The sequence below is a fragment of the Anser anser genome (genome assembly GCF_964211835.1).
Source record: "Anser anser genome assembly, chromosome: 9".
Lineage (NCBI taxonomy): Eukaryota > Metazoa > Chordata > Aves > Anseriformes > Anatidae > Anser > Anser anser.
The window spans coordinates 26,938,210-26,961,659 of record NC_139729.1 but is presented as its reverse complement, the minus strand read 5'-3'; the positions used below and the strand labels follow the sequence as shown (position 1 = coordinate 26,961,659).

The 23,450-nt window shown below is 44.4% G+C and overlaps 1 protein-coding gene across 3 annotated transcripts in view; it reads left to right on the top strand.

Annotated features, from left to right (window-relative positions):
* Positions 1-23,450, top strand: part of LOC310904274 (schwannomin-interacting protein 1) — a gene marked incomplete at its 3' end in the record, with an annotated part of 139,996 nt that overhangs the window by 12,572 nt on the left and 103,974 nt on the right. Inside the window, exon 2 of one of the 3 annotated variants that reach the window (XM_083848752.1) lies at positions 19,698-19,882. The exons of the other annotated variants lie outside the window; for them this stretch is intronic. The remainder of the gene's footprint in view (positions 1-19,697; positions 19,883-23,450) is intronic. 3 annotated transcript variants of the gene reach the window in all.

Sequence of the window (23,450 nt, the reverse complement as noted above, 5' to 3'; positions counted from 1 at the left end):
TGATGATATTGCGATGAGCATATAGGAAAGATCAGAAAGAAGAAAAATGATTCAGAGCGAGGTTTGAACTGTGTGTTCAAAGATGTTGGTTCCCTCACCAAATAATGAGGAGAAAACAAGCCGTGGAATAGTTTTGTCTGTTATGAAATAAAAGCTTTTTTGTGGAATATTCCTATTTTCAATGACTCCATCCTATGAAATAGGGTGGGGAGGAAGAACTGGGTTCTGTAGTGTAGGTTTTTGGCTTTTTTTAAACAAAAATTCAGGAATGTGTGAGGGGGCTGAGTGTTTGGGTTAGGCTACTTTGATTCAGGCATTTAATTTCAATAACTGTTAATTCCGACATTTAGCCTGACATCAGCTTTGTGCTATATGTATAAGGTCTGAGAACTTTCCGCTCATCCCAGCTTTCCAGGGAGGTGTGCAAGTCACATCTCTCCTAGTTAATTACAACTATCTCTGGATATTTGCAATTTCTTCCAAACAGACCTGCCTCTGCTGTGGGGAAGTGGTTCCTACTTCTCCCTGCCCCTGGGCTCAGAAAAGCAGACCCGTGTGAGAGCGTCGCCACTTTGCTCTACAGTGCTTTAACGTCACTTTTGTGCAGCTTAAGTTGTCCTACTAAAAGTCTTGAATCATGTGTTTAGCACTTCCTTTTTCCTCATTTTATGCTCAGCGGGAATAATTGGATTAGATTTGTCCATGATTTCTTGCAGAGTGAGCAATTGGGCTTTCTTGCAGCCAGTCGCCCTTAGTGTTCGACAAAACATGGCTCTGTTTTTACTTAGTATGCACCTAAACCATTGTGAGTTTTGACTTGCCAATCACAGGGACATTTTCACACCCGTGCCCATGTGTGCATTGCACAAGTCTGAGCAGATCTCCTTTCAAACCCCATCTGCAGTGGGAGTCTGACCTCCTGAAGATCCTAATGGCTCTCTGAGATTTTTCTTAGTTTATTTGGAGCTGCAGGAGCATGATTTTCCAAATAAAGACCAGAGTGCTATTCAAAACCTGACACAGATAGGTTTCAATAGTTTCAATGACAAAATATTTTCAGGGAGGTATATTGCATTTTCTTGAAAGCCAATAAACAGAGCTCTAAATGGTAAACCTGTTTAAATAATAAAGAATTAATTACATTTTGTGTAGGGATAGAAAGGAAGAAGATAACCGGTATTAAAGCATATTTTTTTCAGCCTGCTTGGAACATTACCTAGTTTGTATCTTTGCTCGGGAGAAAATCCAACTGTGTAACCAGAGGATTCCCTTGACCTTCTTGCACCCAAGCAGCCGTGCAGCTATGTCTGCTAATGGAGTTCACTTTAACACCTAACGTGGCTGCTTGGAGCGTGTTCAGATATGAATTATGGCCACCAAGAGATCTCCTCCTGACTCAGCTCCTCCGCCTGCGGAGCTGCGCCGTGTGCTCCCCGAGGCCACCTGCGATCCATCCCCGCACCCGGGCACCGCCGAGACCTCGGGGAGAGCGGCATGGGGAGCTGGAAGGAAAACCTGCGGTGTGTTGTCATGTAATTTATGCTAGTAAGCAGATTTAAATTATGTAAATTACTGTCTGCACCGAATCTGCCATCTGGAAAAAGTTATGCATACAAAAATCTGTCGGGGCAATGCGAGGGATGGAGTATCATTGGAAGGGGAGAGGGTTTGATGGAACAAAACCAGCCCGCTCCGGGAAAATTTATTCACCTGCTACAGTCCAGTGGTAAAGCTATTCTTCTGTAATAGCCTGTTTAATTTAGTGGGACTGAAGCGATTGTTTAAACCTACTTTGTAGTTTGAAGACCTCCTTGTTATCAGGACCAGAGCGATGCTGGTTAGCATGCAAAGAAGCAGCAGGGCCAAGCTGGTGTAGCTGGGGCTGCGGGTGCACGGGGCTGGTCAGCACCAGGAGGTCTGACTGCGGAGCTGGGGCAACAAGGGCTGGCTTAAAAATTTTTTGGGGAGGGCACGGGGCTGAGGATGGGTTCTGAGGATGCATTCTATGCATAACAATTCCTGAAGGAAGAAAAAGAAAAAAAAAAATAAAATTACAGGGGTGGAAAGCTGCAGTATTTGTTGTCTCCCAGGCACATCAGCCTTCCTGGTATCTGGAAAGTGAGAGCAGATGCTTTGGGTGAGAAGAAGAATCCAGTCACAAGAGCTCCTAATGCCATATGTAATATGTTTTCTGAGCAATACATCCCTTTGTAAGCAGTTATTGCCTTATCTTCTGCTCCCAAGAGGTCCCAGGGTAAGAGCATGGTCCCAGGTCTGTAACATGCAGAGCATGTTACAGAAATCAGTGCTAGCAGGGGAATAAGGACTTGTAAGGGCGCCTGGTGAGGGAGAGTTTTTGTTCTTAACATAGGCGCAAATAGCAAAGCCTCTTGTTCTTTCAGCAAACCCACTAACATGTTTCAACTGGGCTACTTCTGTGTGACTTCAGTGTAAAGAAGCAGCAGGCTCTCGGTGACATGTCATTCATTACAAGAGCAGCACAGCACGCGTATTAGTAATATTCCGTAAAGCAGAGCAGTAATTACAGAATGCTTTGTCAAATTTTATTATCTGCTACTACAAAGTGCGGTGTGCGCGGTTACAGGAACTTACAGAGGATCCTCAGTGGCTGCGCTCCTGTTAGCTCGGTAGGCACGGCGTTTAATTTAAAAAAATAACAGTTGGAGGCTGTCAGCGATGCTCCCATAAAAAGTGCGCCAGCTTCTGCTGCAATGCAGAAGGGAAACAAATGGTTCCCATTTAGACTTGGCATACTGTAACCCTACAGAGCTGACTTTACCATGATAAACTATTGTCATTGGATTGTATTCCCACAAGCCATTACTACAGCCTATTTAAAAAGCGTAACGCAATCTCATGTATTTCTAATTATTTGTAAGATGAAGGGATAAATGCTTCCCAGCGCTATTTTTTGCTTACCGTTCTCAAACTTGCAGGGCAGCACTGAGTGCTTTGCTTCGTTCCACTGCTGTTTATCAAACTGCTTTTTAATGAAATGGGTCAGCGATATTTGTGAGACACCGAGCTTTTACCTTGGGCTGCCAAGTCTGTGTTAACAGCTGCGGCGAGCGGCTGCTGGATGGCGGAGGAGCAGCAGCAGCACTTTTCAGGCAGCGGTGCTGGTTAAATCGAGGGCTTCAAAGCTTGGAGGAGGGCCGCAGCAGCTCGGAGCTTTAGCAGGCTCACTCTTCACAGCCTACGCTCGCTTCTTTGAGGATTAGCTTATATGTTGCCGAGCTAATGGACTGGCAAAGTTGGGTCTGTCTTCTGAGGCCAGCTCTGCGCGGTGGGCTTTGAAGAGCATGTCAGCAGAGCGGCGGTGGCGGGGATAACAAGAGAGGGCACGCGTCGCCCCGTGCCGCACGCTGAGAGTCACTCCCGGCTCCTCCAGAGCCTGGGCAAGGCGGAGCTGGACGGGGAAGGACTGGAGGGATAAATCGGTCTTGCGGGGAGGCGGCCTGGCTGACAGTGCAGGCTCGGATTCCCTGGTTCAGCTTCTCTGATCCTTTGAAGAGGCTAATCACTCGCCACCGTGCGTTTTGTGCTTACGGTGGGGCGTTTTCTACTGGATCCTATCCCATCCCAACAACTCCACGCAGGGAGGTCTGTAGTCCTTGCAGGCAGCCCCAGAAGGATGCTGGTTGTGCCTGCACCCGAGCTCCCATGGGAGAGCCCGGCTGGGAGGGGTGCTGCAGCGCGTCCCCCTCGCAGGGCGCGCTGCCCAGCTCACGGCTCTGCGCTCCCCACCGGGATGGGCTCACCCAGACACCCCTATCGCAGCTGCTGGAGGTGAATGCAAGTAGAAAACAAGGCGAAAATAACACGAGCTGTACGGATAACCAGTGCCCAGAGCCATACGGATGGATGCGGTGCGTCCTCTCTAACTGGAAGCCACCTCGCTAAGCTTTGGTACCTTCCTACCAGTGGCTTCTTAAAAGGGGGTTGTGTTCTCCAGTGCTGGGCTGGGCAGGGGGATTTCTGTGTGCTCTGCCAAATAGGAGGTGAAAATAAACAATCAGCATTGCTTTGTGTCCTTACAAATCCGCTTTACAGAACTGCTATGAACGGTTTACTTGGTGCCTTGGTGTAAGACCCAGCAGCCTGTTCTTCCAGCTGGGTCAGCGTCTGGATCCTAGACGGGCGAGGGTCTTAAAGGTGCTTGGCTGGATTTATAAATGTGTTTTCCAACCTTATCCCACCAGGTCCTTCTATTTAAATGTAAAGGTAGAAAAGCTCGTTCTACCCGTGGGAAGAATCAGGGCCAGCAGAAAGCTCCTCCATCTGCACCGTGGGCAGGGCTGTCACTCCAGGGTGTCTCACAGCGCCTGTGCTACCAACGCTCAGGTTCTGAAAATGTGCGCCAGCCGAATTATGATGGCAAGGAAAGTGATGGCTCTACCGTAGATACAATAAGTATTGATTAAATATATCGCACTGCTTCTCTGTCTGGTGAAATTAGAAAGGGAAAACGTAAGATTTAAATAGAAATCCATTTACTCTCTCAATAGGTTTACTGCCTCTGTGCTAAATTTAGTGATAATTAAGTTCTCTGTGCTTGTAACAACGCACTTCCTTCCCCTGGTAGCTCTTTCCCAGTGGTCAGTTCTTCTGCTGAAGCACAAGTGTTTCTCAGCACCACGTAGCACTGTAACAAGCAATAGTTCATGTTATCCTGCAGTATGGGGACTAGAGTCTGGAACATATGATCCGAGAGAAACCTCTTCTTTTTATTTTTTTAAGCGTTAGATTTCTCAAGTAGGCAAGAGAAGCTCCTTGAAAAATTCCTTCATTTTCCTCTAAGCACCCAACATTATTCTGGATGTAATGTTTATAACACAAATTCAAATATTTGTATAGCCCCTTGTATTCTGCCCTGAAAGCAATAAATCATAAGGAATCCATACTGATCTGGACAGGAACCTTGACTGATGAGAGCCAGGCTTCCTTTCGGTACTTCACACTTAAAATGTAATTTCACTACTAAGTAAATCTCCTCTTCTCCGTTGTGGCTGGCCTTTTTGGGGCAGAGAAGGGCTTGGCTCTGCTCATAGATGAGGACGGCAATTTTTATTTACCCCGTAGGAGGCCACGAGCCCCCTCGTAAGGGAGCATCAGAGCATCGGGCTGGCTCTGGGGCTGTTCCTGGCTATTCGGGAGGGGTCGGGGTGGGAGCATCTCCCCTTCACATTCCCAGCCCCAGAGGGTGCCAGCGAGGCTCAGGCGCGGGGCTTGGCTGAAGTTGCTTGGGTTGGGATTGTGCGGCTTTGGGGTCGTGGTGCTTTTGCATCTTGGGTGTTAGCTCCCTCTGCCTATAAACGTGGATTGCCTACCAAGCGAGTGCTCTAAAATCCAGGGAAAACCTTTACCTCTGAGAGCCGTTTGATACAGCTCTCCTTAAGTCCTAGCCTTAGGGCTTCTGGTTTGTGGTTGCCTGTAATGCTTTACCAAAGGGTGTGATGGAGAACTACATGTTTCAAATTCACCTGGTGCGTATCCCGTTCACCCCAAGAGCTCAGCAGGGGTTGTGGAAGGGATGGCTTCCTTTCCGCATCCAGTACCCTTGTGTGTTCAGAACTGTCCCAGCAACGAAGCAATCTTTGCAGCCTTTCAGATGGTGAGCATTGGCTGGCTCTGAGAGATTACATGGCATTATTGATCTGACCTTTCTTTCCCATCGCCAAAGTTTATCCACTTGTAAGGAGTTTTCTGCAGAAGTAGTGATTTGACCTTTACCGCTTTCAACAATCCACGATAAATGGAGCAGATGAACACCCAGTGCCAACATTTGCTTTTTTTAAAACCTGAATCTCCCAGTTTTGACAGATATATCCTGTTAATACCGCAGTTTCCAGAGAGATAACCGTAGCATTAAGGCAGCATCTTCAACTTAACATTTATATAACATTTCGCTATAGCTTCCACCCTCACCCCACCATACGCACACATCCCCAGACTGAATCTGGAGGGATGCGACTCCTCCTGACCGTTTGAACTTTTCTGCAGCTTTTGAGTCAATAAAGTTCACTTCTGTGACCTTATTGTAGCTTGGCAGTGGTTCTTTGTTATGATAGTGGTATTTCTTACATCCTCGTAGCATTAAACCTGGTGCAAATGGGACGTTTCACTTGTAGGTTCAGCTGTGAAAGATCTTTGGTGTAATAGGCTAACTTCAAAAATTGGAGGCAGTATAAAAGCACCTTGAAAAGAAGATATATAATCAGGCGGGTTCTTTCATGTGTGAACTGAAGGGCTCTATCTTGCTTTCTGATGACAGGAAATTTCAAACTTCTGGTGAATTGATTTTTTGTCCTTTCTGTCACTTAGCTGGGGGAAAGGTGCAGGCATTTAAAAGCAAAGTTTCTTGCTGTGCTCTGCCCGGCTTAAGTTCAGTCATGCGGTTCTGCTACTGGGAACCCAAAGCGGAGGCTGCCATGTCCTACCTGGCAGAGACCTGTGCAGTGGTACTGGAAATTGAGCAAACAGATTTCCATGTTGGCAGGAAGTATCTGGCTTTTCTTTCACCTGGAAGAATTATTTTAACACATTTGTTTAGTTTGGAGAAAGGGTGGCTCTGGAGCAAGGTGACGCTGGTATTTTCTAATATAGCTAACACTGTTGATACGGTCCCTGGGGTTTTTCAGTGAGAGAAGAGAAGTGAGGTGGTATTTTTGGTGGTTTGTAGGGTTGTTTTTGTTGGCTTTTTTTTTCTGAAGCCATCCAAAACCTGAAATTACCGTTATCGCAGTGTGCAAGCTGCAGCTGTATTGCATCTTTCACAGCAGAGTGAAATGGCAGTCCCAGCTGCACAGAGTGTCTCAAAGCAAACCCTTATGAATGTCCCCTGGACTATCTGGCTTTGCACGCCGCATCAAAGACTCCAGTCTCTCTTCTTCTCATTGACCAGCCAGGCTTCTTTTAGAGTACAAATTAATAGGCTCATTAGTGGAAATGGAGACTACGTGTCCTGCCTGCCTGATGTGCTAATGATGCTCAGGTGTCTTTCTGCTGATGCTCATCACTTAGTGAAAGAGATGGAAAGTATTTACAAGAATATATTGAATTGAGGCATGTTTCTTTTTGTCTTTGCCCTGGCTGTTTCTCAGAAGGCACGTTCACTGTGGTCTTCTGCTTGCCATGAGGGAAACGTTGCTTGGAGCGGTGGTGGGGCCTACGGAAGGATGACGAAGGCCTGGATGCCCACCAGCAGCTCCAGTAGGTGCTTGAGAGTTACCCAGGGCAGTTTTAGGCTCAGAACAGCTCCCTTGCCCTTTACCTTGGGGCCCTAATGGACCTATGGCTTAGGTGCCAATTCACTTCCCTGAAATGGTGATAGATTTCAGTGTTAAAATGGATGGGCTGTTCTTACCTTTCCTAGCTGATGCCATCTGGGGCTGCTTAATATGTGAAGTTTTTTGTTTGTTAATACCGTGATTTGATTTTCTTTCCTTTTTTTTTTTTTTCTTCTTTTAATCTGATTTTGTGATGTTTGAGAGATGGGGTATTAATTTCCTGTCCTGCTTAATCTGCGTTCCAAAGCTTCCTAGGAGTGCATGTTTTCAGAAAAGTGACAGCATGAGAAGGGCCCTTATGTACATTCCAGCTGCAAAACCGCAGCCATAAATCTCAAATAAGGAGTGCAGAATCAACTAATTAAATCAAGATAATATTGTGTCTGGCTGAATTAGCTGAAGGTACTGCAGGTCCTGAGGTCACCTTTGGATTCCACAGTAAGTAAATTCAGTGGACCAAGACGGGATGCTGCAGGAAGCCAGCAGGCCTGAAGGACAGGCTTTTTGCTCTGTGCCTGCAGAACCGAAGTTCCCTGGTATGTCTCAGCTGGGATTATTTGCTAGTAGGTTCTTGGCCAAGCAGCAGCAAGTGCCGTTTTATCTCTCAGGGAAAGCTTTCACCTGCTTAAAAACTTGAAGCAGTTATAATCTCATCGTACAGGGGACTCCCACAAAGGCAGGCGTTTGTAGCTCTGCTGGCATTGCAACTGCTGGCTAGGGCAGAGGCACGAGTGGGCCCCAAGGCAGGCTTGGTTGATGCACTTGTGTAGAAATGTAACATTGAGGCTCCGAGCTGCGTGTTTGTTGGGGTAGAAAGACCTTGAGGAGGAAGAGCTTTTCCTGAGGATGGAGCAGCTGCAGAAATTTAATGAGATGCTGAAGGAGCGTTCCTGCCAGCTCTGGGTCAGCCCAAGCAAAGATAGATAAAACTCCTGGAAGCTGAGGAGCGGGGTTAGGGGACCTAGAGACTTCCGAAGAGAAGGTCCGTTTTAGTCTGCCTCCTGTGATCGTGATCTGCTTATCCTCACTCTAGTTCTTCAGAGTGGCAAGTCTGCAAAGTCAAAACAAAATTGCTCTGAAGACAATCCTATTTCAGCATCCCATTAAACATCAGTACATGTTTTTGTATTACTTGAAAACATGTGAACAATTAAATGTTGGCATGAAATAATGTGTGGCCAAGGCTTAGGGATCTGTACACTTAAAGGAATCTGCCAAATGCTAATACCAGGACTAGGGTGATGTTAAACAAGTTGTTCTGGAGTTTTCTTAAATCCAGTCAATTCTCAGTGCCTCTGGCCCTGTCATTTCAAAATCTCAGTGAATCCTACCCAAAAAAACAAACAAACAAACAAACAAAAAAAAACGTTGACAGAAAAGTCCAAAAGGAGCTGGGCTGCTGCAGGAAGCCTTGCACCAACTCTGGGTGCTGGGGAATGGGTTGGGTGGCTGGAGTTACTGGAGCCCCATGGTGAATCAGGGCTTTGGAGAAAGGATTCAGTGTCTTGCTGTTGTGAGTCTTTCTTCCTTTTTTTTTTTTTTATACTGGAAACTGAGCTGAAATGGAAAAAAAAATCTTCATACAATGTGCAACAGAAAGCCAAGTGATTTTTTTTTTTCTCTTTTTAATCAAGCAGAGCAAAACGAACAAAACCCCTGTGGCTCTATCAGATTGACATTGTCTAAAGCCATAAATATCTACAGCTCCATCACCTGCTGCTTTCCAGTAGGTGCTTTTCAGGCCCCAAGCTGCATTTCAGCACTGCAGGGGTGCTAACCCTTACGCCAGCCAAATGGTGGCCTAAAGACTTGCTTTGTGCTGGAGGGTTTATTTCCACCCCCCTCCTCTCCCTGCTGCTCTCACCTGAAATGAGGTCTGGATGGGTGGATTTACTTCAAGAAGGCCACAGAAGAGTTGATTTTTATTATTGCTTACGCACATGCACACACACACTTGGTGCTGGCTAATCTGCTAAGCATGCTGATTTATACAAGATGTGTTAAAAGATTTGCTGGAATCTTCTTAGTACTGTACACCTACATAGCTAGAAAAATAATTGCAGCACAAATAGCAGTCCTTCTTGAGCCACTGCTCTATTTTGATATTGTTTCCAAACGTGCGTTGACAAATGGTGCATTATAGCACGTTGCAGTTTGACATGGCGTAAACTGCGTACCATGACCCTGACTTAGCAGTGCAGGGTCTTAGATTATTAAAACCCCAATACTCTCGTCCAGGGTGACATGTAGGAATGTACGAAAGGAAGACATCTGCAGGGGAAAAATGTCTGTGTGCTTCCACGTGGCCTGTGGATTTGTTTCTCTGAGGCCAGAGGCTGACAAGATCTGTAGCCCCTTTTTGGGTGTGATTTATCCTCCAACACGACCGAGCAGTTGAGCCGGCTCATGTCTAGACTCAGCCTGTCCCCGTTGTGCTCCAAGGTTTTCTCTCCGTGCCTCCCTTTTCCCCCAAGCCCTCCTGCAGACCCACGGTGCTTCTTGCTGCCCCCCCTCCGGCTGCACCATGCGGAGACCTCTGCAGCCGCTCATCCCACAGAGCTTGGGCTCCATTTCTCTGGGGACAGGCAAAATATCGCAATATTATCAGTACATGTTTCTCAGTAAGCACTGAAGCAAAACAGGATATTAGAAGTCAAAACAAAAAAATCGTTTTTGCTCTAAGTCAGGATAAAATATCAACACCAAAATGAAGAATTGCACTGCAAGATATCAACAACTTCCAAGTGCACTTCAACTCCTGCCTCAAGCAAACTGCAAGATGAAGCTCAAAACTTGTTTTTAAATATTGGTTTTTAGCTTCTTTTGGGGCTGTTCTGTAGGTACAAGTCTGTTTTCTGATGTTAGGACTGCAGGAAAAATGAAAATCCTTAGACAAGATTTTAAGTTTCTAGAACAGTTTATTGCAATGTGAAGAATAATAATTTGGGGGGGGAGGGGAGGTGATTCAGGCTAGAACAAGGGCTTTTCAGTAAGAATTTTGGCTTGCACTTACAGAGCTATGTGCAGGTCTGGATGTACAGTACAAACACATGCACAGATGTGGTGCAAATGTGTGTTATGTTTGGGCATAAAATCCAAAAACTGAAAGACGGTAACAGGATGTTTCTTATCAGGCTCGTTCTCTCTCTGAGGGGGGAAAATAACCCTGCAAGACGATGTGATAATACTAGTAAAAATGTATTGTGGTAGTGGATCAACCAGGTTGATATTGATTTGGTGATGAATGACAGGATGCGTTTTCCTATCGTGTTTAGCCTGGTCTTGAATCTTGAGTTATGATACCGGGATCTCAAGTGTAGCTTTCCTTTCTGTTTGCTGTGCATACCTCTCATCTTCCGACTGCACAGAATTTCCATTTTCATAGGCAAAATCAAATTCATTCTCCTTTTAAAAATGGAGAGTTGTGGGGTTTGTGTTGTTTTTTAACCAGGAATATGCTTACTATTTAAGGTCCAAATGATTAAGAATGCTTTTCCCCAGGTGTTTGAAGTCCACATTTCTGTTATTCTTCAAACATTTCTCTTAAATGCTGAGTGGAACAGATACCTCTGCTCAGATCGATGAATGATGAATAATGAAGCAAGCTAGCCTATCTCCCTTTGGAGTTCTGAATTAAAATAAGCATGATTATCTAGTTGTAAACCTGCAATTAGGAAGTATCAGTGTATTAAATGGTACTAGGTGACAAACTAGATATTCTTCTTTCCTTTGAACCTCTTTCATAAAAATGTACATGTCTAATTAGAATCTAATTTCTCTGCAAGTCTGTCCTGAGAAATGGGCTTTTACTTCAAGATTAGGTCAATAAGTAGGCCTAATTACCACTTTGAAGTTTCAGCATTGGATGATACAGTGACACTAAGCTTTGAAAAATAAGTTGCTGTTATCTGAAAATTTATTTACTGCCTTATCACCTGTCAATGCACCACCTATTTTACCTCAAATTTTAACATTTTTCCATGACTTTTGGAAAAAAAGAGGTGACAAAGGTTCCCAAGGGTGCTATGTTGTTCAGGTTAGTAAATGTGTTTAATTACGAGGAGCAGCCAAATGAGCCTGTGAACCTGACTGGCTGGGCATTACATTTGCAGACAAAGTCTGTTATGGAGAATGTAGATTGATGCATACCTTGGGGGAAAATCTACTTCACATATGAAATGTTTAGCACTAAGATTAGTGTATAAAATGATTAGTGAAAAGACACTAGAGTTGCAATAGATAGCTCTCTGAAATGTTAACTCAATGCTTGGGAGGAGCAAGAAAGGCAAAGCTGATACTAGTAATTATTAGGAAAATAACAGAGGAGAAAACATGATGCCGTGATGTTGATGTATGCAGTGGTGCCCCTGTGTCCCAACAGGACAGGGCAGAACCAGAAACACTTTAGAGGAAGGCAGCAAACATGATCCCATCGTGAATACATTCATCTTCCTCCAAATTAAAAAAGAATAAATTTTGACCAAAGATAACCATATGCGTGCCAGTCACACTTTCCCCAGAAATCCCAAAAAGGAGTCAGCTACTTCCATAGCTCAGAGCCTGACTCTTTCTGGGCAGCGAGTAAGGTTCAGGTTTTTGGAGGTGAGACATTCTGGGCCCGTGTGAAGGTGTTACTTTAAATAAATGAAATCAGTCAACAGAGCATTCAGAGAACGAGGTTTTCCTGTTAGCAATTATAACTGTAAATATAAAGAATGAAATTGTTTGGATGATTTGTGTGGTGTCAGTTTGCTCAGCATTAAGACTTATTAATAGGGAAGTGGAGATAAGGCAGCTCTGGTAATCCAAATGATAAATTATTAAAATTCCCATTTGAAAACAAGGAACCAGTGTTCGGAGTTACGCTAGTGTGCTGGGGAAGCTCCACTTGTAAAACACCCTTCAGTGCAGTGTTGCTGTCTCAGGATGTGTAGAAGCAAAGGAAAGTCAACCAAACTCTTGAAGCCAAGGTTCTTCACGTTCACAAGCCATGGTACAAGCAACCATCACCTCTGATGGTACTCATTCCAATTAGTGAATTTAGCTGTTGGGAGGTATGCAACTGCATGTGAATATTTTCAAGTTCCCCCAAAGTGCACATTCTGCTCCAGCAAAAGCAAAAAGCAAGAAGCTGGGCAGTAGCAGAAGTACTCAGCTTAATGCACGGGGTCTTTGCAGAGCTTCCATGGGTGGAATTCAGCACAGCTGAAAGGGGACAATCCATAACTGCTGCCTAGCAGGATTTTCATCTTGGGTGACTTCAATAGAAGAATTCAAAGAACCGTTTTGAGTATCTTGTTCTCACAGCACTGAAAGCCAAAGAGCAGGGAGGTGGCAGTGCACATCACCCAGGAGCTGTACTCAATGCCTGGCTTCAGTTTCTTTCATTAAGCAAATGTTTAAAATGGTAGATTACGGAGGAGCTGTTTAAGCCTCAGAGAGGGTGCAGAGAGCTGAAGAGAGCAAATGTTGTGTATAAAACATTCCCAAGTGGCAAAAAGGTCTCCTCGGTGTCTGAGAGCTCGATGTTTGGTTTAGTGGAGGCCTAACGTGGCGTGGCCTTTGAGCTGCCCCGTTGCATTAGCCAGCCTAGCAGAAGTAGAGGCTACCTGTGGCCCTTCATCTTCTGCCCTCCTGGAAATCTGACCTCTAAAAGAGGCAGCAAGTCCCAGAAAAGAATACCTTAAACCATTGCAAATTGTTTTTGTGGGCACATAGAGGATGTGGAGCTGTGCAGGAACTGATGGGCTACGGAAACCTTCCTTTTTAACAGACCCTTTTGTATGAAAAATCAGAAATTCCTATTGCGCATCATACGCATCTGAATGAGAACACATCCCATAAGGTTGTTCAGATTTATCAACCTCATAAATATTCACCATGACAACCCAGTTTCTAGAGTTACAAGAAACTGTGAATTCATTTTGGGAATTAGTGTTGGTTATTATAATTTCAGTTTGGGGCCCAAATATGTAAATAACTTCTACAGAATTCTGATGCTAGTTATTTGTATCTTGTCCTTATACAGTACCAGTTATGCCAGCTAAAAGAAGCGAAGGGTTTCTGCTAACACTGCCAAGCCCTACTTATAGTAGGGGTAAATTGTTATTCAAATTAATAGATTTTTTTTTTGGTTTTGTTTTGTTTTTCAAAGATCTGATCTGAGAAACACAGAGTAAGTAGCTTGGAATCCTCCTTTTTCCATAGTGTTAGAGAGCAGACCTTGATAGCTGGTCTTTCTAAAGGTGAAGTTCTATTTAAAAGTTACCTGCATTTGGGATTCTTGTTTATGAACACACTCTGTCCACATTAATTTTCTTTAAACTACTGTATTCACACAAGTCCAAAGGGAAAGCAATCCATGTGATGCCAGAACAATGCTTGAAACTATTTAAATCCATGTTTTTTCACTTCGCAATGAAGGCTGCTAGAGTTCATAAATTACTTCTGTCTTCTGAATGCATCTGCTTCCTGGTGGCAAAGTCTAAATTAACACAAAACTTAATTTGTATGAAGATATTTCTAGTTAGATGGAAGTTCTCCTTCCTCATTATGTTGCAAAAGAAGAGAGGGGAGGAAAAATTCTTTTTCCAATCTGCTTTTACAACCTTTACCATGTGCTGGCCTTAAATGTTCTTGGGTTTATTTTTGCCGTATGTGAGAAATCCTCTTTTCCATTAAAAGTGCTTTGGACCTTGATTAGTTTCATTATTTCAAAGTGAACAGAGATGGGCTGGTTTCCAGCCACAGGGACATTTGTGGGCTCTTCAGTTCATGGCCAAAGTGTCCTGGCTGCTTGATATGCAAGTCCTTCATTCGGTGTTTGGCCAAGGGGTTCAGGAGTTGCTGGACTGATGCACAGGTGCATGAACATAGGCAGTGTGGTGGTTATATCAGTGATGTTCCTTTTTTTTTTTTTTAAATAAACAACAACAACAAAAAAAGATTGTTCAACGGTTGTTTTCCATATGTTTTTTCAATACGCTGAATTTCTGCGTATACAAATGCACATACACTGTCTACAAAACTGTGCTTGAAAATACGTGGGTATAATCTTTTCCTTTCCTCTCTTTTCATTTTATTAAGGTTCAGAGGAGGACTTGCAATTTGTCACAATAGGCATAACGTGAAGTTCAGGATTTACTTGTGGGCAGCCCTGTTTTTTTCTACCCAACCGGCAGGGCCCTGGGGCCCCACGGAGAGGCGTAGCAAGGTCACTGTACCTCTCTGTGTAACGTGGAGCATGAATCATTGGTTTAAGCTCACACTTGGGCGTTGTTTCTGATGATGACTTTAATGTGCTGTATTTGCGTTAAGCACAGGTCAAGGGAGGAAACGTGCTTTTAATGAACTGCTTAATAAAAAAGGGCTTCTGCTTTCTGCCATGAACTAAATTTTAATTCAGAATTGCAGTGTATTTTGGAGGGCTATTTATATTAATACTTATTATGCGGCAAAATGAACGCAGATAAATGGATGAAATTAGTCTGCCTTGCTGTCTTGTAAGTACTCTTAATGCAGGGGCCAATTCTGCCGCCAGCTCCAGCGAACCTCCCCAGCTGCTCAGCGCCCCGTGCCTGCAGCACGGTGCCACCTCCTCCTGGGCACCCGCGCGTTCGGGTGGCACCAGCTGCTGGAAGGACTCGGGTAGCCCTTGCTGCTCTTTATTTCTCCAAACCCAGGCTCACTAGCGCAGCTGGAGGAAGGAACATGCGGCATTTCTTTTGAAAAGCTGTAGTGGTGCTGTTTGCTTTGAGGATCAACCCACTGTAACTGGATTAAGGTGGTGCTTGTACCAATGTCAGAGTTAAAGACTCGGGAAAAAAGAAAATTAACCCATATCCTTACGTGTCATGTTCAAATTAAATGCCAGAAATTCTTTTTGACATAACTTTCTCTGTGGTGTGTTGGGCTTTGGGGTTTTCTTTCTTTGTTCTCATCTTAACACCTTAGGAGACGTTATCTTGTAAACAGCTTTAAATATTTGGGAAAAGAGGGACTGGCATTACAAACGTGATTATGGTTTCCATGTATTATTTTTCTTCTTAATTTGCTGATATCATTAATTATCTGCAGCCCTCTGTAGCTGTCATGCAGCCCATAGCACTGATTTTTACATCCAAAGTAACTAGGAATGTGGGGGGGAATGTTGCGGATTTCTTTTCTAACCTAAGATGACCTTTTAGGTACCGGAATCGCGCTATGTTTGTGGTTACTTGCTTTCCTTGGCAGCCTATCTAGGACATTTTTGTTTGATTCTCATCTCTTATTGTGTATAAAAATTGGCTGTATAGCTAATCAAACAGCATAGCTGAAGACTGACCATGAAGGACATGTTCCTCAGTATCCAGCGTGTGGTGATGGGGGACACAACCTCGGCACCCACAGAAAGGGCCATCACTGGTTGATGTCTACCCAAACACACTAGGACCAGGTGAATATTGGTTTTATTGCAAGTGAATGACGTATCGTGGAAAAATTGCTTGGCGAGTGTGTTTGGTTCGCCTCCCCAGGATCTGGGGCTGGCAGCAAGTGCAGATGGGCTGAATAAACCCGGGTGCCCAGGCCATGGTGGTGTGGGAGCTGAGCAGCACCAGCCCCACAGCTAACTGCAAAACGTTGGTCCCGCTGTTCTGGTGTGGAGGGTGAGGCACAGGCCTCGCTTCCCAAAGAGAGAGAGCTTGCAGAAAAATGTAACAAACATTTAAAAGTTGTAATGGATAAACGGCCCTGAATACGTGAATACCACTCGTGAGCATTGCCTAGGAAGCCCACAGCGGTTCTTGCTGTGCGGTGTGGGTTCTTGCTCTGGGTAACGTGGTGACACTTAGTGCTCAGGTTTTTCTCCGAGTGGCTAAATCCAACAGCGGATATTAAAATGGAGGAGATCCGCTGTCTCTGAAACCTAGCATCAAAGAGGAATGACTGTGTCTTAATTTGGAGGTAAACGTCCCGTGGGCTGGAAGTTCCTCGGGAGGTTAAGGGCACAGCAGCACGCTGGGGAGCAGCGGCTGAATTCTAGCATGGGTATGGAAACGATCCTTGACTTCATCTGTAGATAAAGACCCAACAGCCTATCTTCCAAAGCATAGCTGAAAAATATCCAAAGGCATATCTGCAATTTAGAAACCCAGCATATGCCACAATGTCTCGGCAATGGATCTGGGCAGTAGAATCCTATTTCTATAGACATTACATAAAAGTAGCCATAGCAATGCTAATTTGTGGGTTGTCTAGGGAGCAAACACAGATCGTCAGAACAAGACTAATCTCACGGTGTTTTTTTTCTAATAAAAAGGAAGAACACTAAATAATTAACATAAACAAATGAAAACTAATTTGCCAATTTTTAATTTTTACCCAATTGCATGATCCATGTTAATGAATAATTTACAAGTCAGAAATGAATATAAAATTAAACTATTTCTCTGGGGTCTGCTGTATATGTTATCTGAACATCCTATCTGACTGTTCGTTTATACAAAAAAAAGAGTGAAAAATAACCCCAGAGAAAACAGTATTCGGCATGAACCAGGCTGTAATAAAAAGAGCTGCAGACTCCAGAGGTTTTACTATTTCCTCATAGACCTGGGATCATTTGTCTGAGGCTGTTTTTGAATTATTCATATAAACTGTGGCTCTTTGCTTTCAGAGATTGAATGCGACCAGCTTCTATCATATGGTTTCACATGCTGCTTTTTTGTTTGCATTTAAGTTTTTTATAGGGTGCCCTTTATACAAAGGCTCTGCTGGATGCTGCAGGATTCTATCAGCTACGCATTAAACATTAAGAACCTGCATTGTGGTTAATACTGAGGGTTTCACACAGCAAATAAGGCATCTGGTGGGAGGGTGAGCCAAGGAAACAAGGGAATGTAATAACTGAAGAGATAATAAACCTTGGAAATAATGGATAATAATAATAACCAATGGAAATTATTATAATGGAAATAATAATAACCGATGCCATAGTTCTGCTTTGACTTTGAACTGCTACCACCAAGAAAAAAGTATTTATTATTTTTGTTCCAAATGCAATATGTTGACTTTACAAATCTTCTGCATCTCGATGCCGTAGACCTACGTAGGGCTAAACGGACATTAGATTGACACCGGTAGCTCAATGTTTGCATTTTAGTTTGGATCAGGAGGGTGTCTTTGAAGCAAGTTTCCTGATGGCTCTCCTTTACTGTACGTGGACTCAGAACATTTGGCAATGCACAGATTACATTTGTCACGGCTGTCATGGATGGGATTATCAATACCCCAGACTGCTTGTCAGACCCTTGGCTTTGCTGTGCAGATCTGCTCCTGTTCCATCCCCTTGCTAATGTAGACATCACAATGTCTACGTGCATGAGGGTGTCACACCACCCCTCCGACCTCCCCACAAGAAACTTGTGACACTACAGGGATGCAGTGCTTTAACTTTCCTACGTTACAGCAGCATCCTCCAGAAACTGGACTTCAGCAAATAGCTCAAACTGCCGCTGAGCTGGTAGGGATGTCCTGGGCTCGCTACTTTGGAGTGCTATTAGGAGATGTGGCATTCTCATCATGGCTGGGACATGTTCCTGACTTGCAGTGGATGGGAAAAAGCACGTGGATCTTTTTCTGGGCCTCAAAGGGTTAATTGGTCACCATGCACTGGACCCCGATATAGTAAATCACTGAACACAGCTGAGTAAGATAAAATGTTAACATTTATCCTAACATCATGGTGCAAAGATGTTGGAAGTGAACTATCCGAGGGCTTAATACCTTTTGCTAGAGACACAGCAGTAGCACAACAACCGGCTCTTAAACAGCTTGTAAATGCTAGTACAGCGCAAGTCTTTAAACAGTAATGTCCGGTTAAGAAAGTTATGGGGAAATCTTTTTCTCTTGGTTCTAGAAAATGCCTTTTTTTGATGCTTTTCAAAGAATCATAGGCCTGTTGAGAAAAACATCTGTGCATGGTTGCAACTCCTCTAGTATTTTAACATCACGTGTACAACTGCAATAAAATCTTTCGAGTAAGAAAAATCCTGCCAATGCTATCTCCCTCTCGATAAGCTCCAGTTGTGAGAAGCAGAGGGAAGCATTTGCTGGGCGGGAGGAGAAGGGAGCTCCTCTAACCTGAGAATGAGTTTCATTGGGTTTTCCCTGTTGATGGGTATCAGGTTAGAAGCATAACTTCTGCAAAAGCACTTGCAGTTTACGCTAGCCAGCTATTTCATTGCCCCTAATCAGATCTGTAAAGTGCCGTCCTGATGTTTATCTGCTCCAGGTGAAAGGCATTGCTGCGGCACACGGGATGCAGTTGCTAAGCAACTGCCTTCAATTAAAACATCTTCGTAGATATCTGCAGTATACAAGGAATTAGATTTAACTCCTCAGGAGCTCAGGCAGGAACAACCCCTGGACCTAGCAGGAACTGCTGTAGATCCCCCCTCCTTTATGCCGGCGGTGGCTGTTGTATCACCAACAATGCAGAGCTTGGGAGTGTTTTATTCCTCCCTAGGCTAACAATGCGGCTCCTGCACATACTTATCATTAAGTATTTTCAGAGTTGCAGACACCTGTCTAAAATCAGACAGCTCTGAAGAGGGAGAGGTGCTGGAGCCAACCTCTGACCTTAGGACTTGGGGAGTTTTGTCCTGGGAAGCACGGCTATCAGCAGGCTCACCCCCAGCCTCAAAACCGCTCAAATCCAAGAGCTGGAGGAATGCTCATTTTAAGTAGGCTCTGAACAGATCAACTTTTCGAAACAAATTTTTAAAAGCCTAGATTTTGATAGGAGTTTGTGCAAGCTGCTCCCACGTGGAGCCCATTGCTGTGGGTCAGGGTTTGAGCTGCCAGACCCCCCAGCATCTCCTGTGCCTCAGTAGAGATCGCTGCATATTGTCACAGCCAAACGATGACAAACGCTCACAGCAGGCTGCTTATGTGATCCAGCACTCACTGATGCACACCTTCACCTAAAATCTCGGAAGCACAGCCTCCTGCGGGCCACAAACTCCTGGGGCTTCCTCCCAAAAGCAGCGCGAGGTCGTTTGTTGGGAAGCCCTGGCAGTTTTAGTGCGCCTCCCTAAAGCTGGAGCAGAAATACGAGGGGGTTTCTGTTACAAACTAGGGGCGCTTGCTGCCTGCTTTTGCAGTGGCTGAAATTCCCCAGCTGGTTTCTTGTTTGTGGAAGACAAAACAAAAGCAAAACAATGGAGAGCCCTTGGGAAGGTGATGTGCTGCTGCAGGGTGAGGAGGGGTGGAAGCATGAGGATGAGAGGCCTTTTACACGGGGAAACTCAATAATTATAAACTCTGGAAGTCCGGTTTTCTGATCTCCAAAATGCTCAAATACTTAAATTGTTTTGAAAACAAATAGGATCTCGGTGTTTTTTCTCGTAGCCTATGAAAACCTTACCTGAGCTGCCTGCAGATCCCAGGCAGGACCGTGGAACTGTTGTGGCCAATGTTTCACGATGTTTTTGTGATACCTGGGTTAAAGCAGTCTCCAAAAAGGAGCTGATGTTTCATACTTCTGCATGCTGGATTTTGGAGACTGATACTAGGAAGCCTAAGTACAGAAAAAGGTAAACATTTATTTCATTATATTTTTACAAGGTCCAGTGCTTTCACCTTTTCCATTATTTTGAAACTCCAAATACTTGCAATCATCCTGCACCATGACAGAATATAATTTGAATGCTTCGTAGCAGGAGAAATTTAGCATAAGCAGTGAAGTAACTAAATCCTAGCTTTTTAAATGAAAGAAGTTTGTATACCTTTTGCCCTCTTTTGGTACTTGTTCTGCGTAGCTATTCAGAGAAGAAAAAAGGCTCTGTGGTTTTCTCAGCTGCTGACCAGAGAACCCCACAATCTGCAATTATATTTAATATAATAAAAATGTAAATGTAAATATATTAATATAAATATATTAAATGTAAATATAAATTAAACATAGTTGCAGAAAATCGGGTTGATTTCGATGGGTATACTTGCTCTGAAACCTGCTATGTTCAGTGACTTTTTTCAGGATTCATTTAGCTATAGCCAATGTGCTAAAAACACAGCTGAGGAGTTTTGTAATTTGCCTCTGAGACTTCTCTGTGGCTATCTTTTTAATGGGATTGTAAATTATATGCACTTTATAAGGGGACTACAGTAGACTGAACAATTGTGTTAATGACTCTTATCAAGTGATTAACTAGGAAGGCAGGGTGTAGAAGATTAGATTATTTCACCTGTGAGACTGCCAGGGGAGCATCTTTATTACTTGTCTAATTAGCTTGGTACCATTTTACAGTGGTTCCCAGTAGTGCTACAAAAGTTAGAGGAATTTCTGCTGCCATCCCCTTCTGAAGTCGCAGTGCGGCCATTCCAGTCACGCTGGGGTGAAATGCTGGGGCATTAAAAAATAAAAAATCTTTTGGAGGAGCTTAAAAGAATCACTTAGCAAGGTGCTCAGTGTATATGAAGCCTCATACAGGCAGTGACTTTTATCAGAGTGGGGCCCCTACCTTGATGAATTTGCCACCCAGAGCAAAATGTATGGCATACAGCGAGCTGGATACAGGAGAGGAGAAAAGCAACCTCTGCTAAGTCAAACTGATCATTTTGGTGGCTTTTAGCTCAACTCTAAAATGCCGTCAGTGCTGGGATGCAAGAAGGACCACGGGGTTCGTGTTAGCCCAGGCAGCCCTTTCGCTAATCTTCTTCCCGATTTAATTGACCTGTGCATCTCTCTTAACATAATTATGCCCATCCTTAAAATGAATATGATGCAGATTTACTTCTTGAGAGTGCTGAGAAAGCTTTAAGGAACTTGTGGTTAGATCTGCTCGGAAAAATGTGAATGTTTGTCAGTGTCTGTCTGCTGGGAGTTAAGGTCTGGGGGATGTTGGTTGGGCTGATGCGGGTGCTGTCCTGCTGGAGGGATTTGCCTTCGGAGGACTTCTTTCCTGTTGAAGTTGTAATGATCTTTATGGCTGAGCAGTTGCTGGATATTAAATATAAACCACTTTCTACTTGTATTAGAAAATAGTATATTATATGATCAAGAGATGCTGGGAATGGACAGGAAGGTAGCGCAGGGGTGGAGGCTGACATAACTTGTGTCTGCTGCCTCTAGTGAGCACAGCTCAGCTGGCAAATTAATACGTGCATCGCTGCCTTCTTAGCACGTTTGCAGAGTTATAAGCATCAGAATGAGCGAGTAGTTTCATTATTATCAGCGTGGAAAAGCTATTTCTCATGTTGAAGACAAACAGGAGAGCGTGTGGTGGAAATTACAATATACGTAGAGATTAAGACCCTCATCAAAACTGCTCGGTCTGTAGTTCATCACAGGGGAGGAAATAATGTTTCTGTGGGTGTGCAGGGTCCTCCGTGAACCTGAAATCTGTAGCTCCAGCTGCTCTTCTCTGGGTCCTCAACAAGAGGCTTCGAGTGGCCCCCTCCTGACCAGGGATGTGTGTCCCCATGTGTGCCATGTCACAGGGCAAAGCTTCCTGGCACCAAACCCCATACATGAAACCCCATAGACGTGTCCTACAAGCACAGGCGGTGGCTGTGAGGGTGGTGGTGTGGGGGCCATTGGTAGGTGCTGCCACAGCGCGGTGTCACAGATACTGGTGCACCCTTTCCTAAAAGCATCGCCTTCGGTTATGGACCAAATACATCGTTCTTGGCCTAAATGAGACTTTCCGAGATGTGAGAAGTGTAAGAAGGCATTTCTGTAATAGACGTGTGGTTTTTTGCACAGCAACCTCCTGATTCCTAAACTAGTACATCCGTCTTCTCTTTTGTGCAAATTAGTAGACAGAACCACATGCTGAAAAGCTGAAAATTGGATTAATATCTTTCTTTTCAGTTTTAAAACAGTCATCTGTTGTTGTCATTAGAAGTAATAGGCTCACGAGCTATAAAAAGAGCTGCTTACTTTTTCTGGGGGAAACGAAACCTCCGCTGGGAGTTCGGGAGATGGATCTGTCATGTCAGATTTTCCCCCTGCCTTCCCCTTCCTGGCATGCTCAAATCCACGCCGGCCTGGTTGCAATCTCATCACGTGTCTCTCAAAATTAAGCTGGACCAGCCGTAACTTGCGATGAAAACCTTCGTGGGTTACGGGGTGCTGGATGGCGGGGGTTTCTTCCAGGGGGTTGGCTGCAGATTTGTGTTCTTCGTTTGTAAAGGAACTCGCTTTGAAAAATCACTTCCCTGCAGCACACCAGTTGCTGTCTTGACCAGCTCCAGCTCCGTGGAGGCTGTCACGGTAGTAAAGAATAGTGGGCAACGTATACGCAGGTTATTTGCTTAAGCATAGCTGCAACTGATGAGGCTTTGCACTGCCACGTTAGGTCTCCTAAAATGGGATTAAAATCCTAGAAGGGGTTATAGCATCTCCTCCTTGCATGAATGAACGATGCGGTGCATGCTGCCGCTGGCAGGGCAGCTGCCGTGTCTAAGTCCAAAGCTTTCTGGCCTTCAGCGAGAAATCAGCTTTCTTGCCATGCGCTTGAATCCCAGTGTGTATATTTGTGTGCACATGTACAAAATATATATATACGTACCTATATTTTTGGCTTGACACGTGGCCTCTCAGATGCCTTCCTTGCAGGGTCTCCTGTAGCACTCGCGTTGTTCCCGACGTTTCCCTCGCTGTTCAGCCTGGCTGCAGTTTCAGAAGCGCTGCAGCTGCAGAAAAGCCAGGATGTCAAGAGGCTTCCTTCTCGTTAGGTGGTTCTGCCTGCAAAAGTTAAAAGCTTGTGTATTTTGAGGCAGAAGTGGTGCCGTTGAAAGCCTTGACCACAGTGACTGCATCAGAAAGAAGAGGCTTTTTAAAAAGAATCTAACCTGGCTTCTTAATGGTGGTCATCCCTGTGCAAGGTTTCCAGAGCTGCTGCAACTACGAAATAATGCTCCGTAGCCATGATTCAATAGATTACTCTTCCTGAGGGCAGATCTGAAGGAAGAAAAAAAAAATAAAAAAAAATACAACAATTTATTGATATCACAGAAAGTGGAGAAGAGTTCCACGGGTCATCCTGTGAGTGCTCCTGTCCCCTGGGAGATATCACCAGCTTCGCCGCGTTTCCGTTCTGGCCTTTCACCATCGGAGGAATTAATTTATCAGCTGACCTGGGCATCCTTGCATAGCCA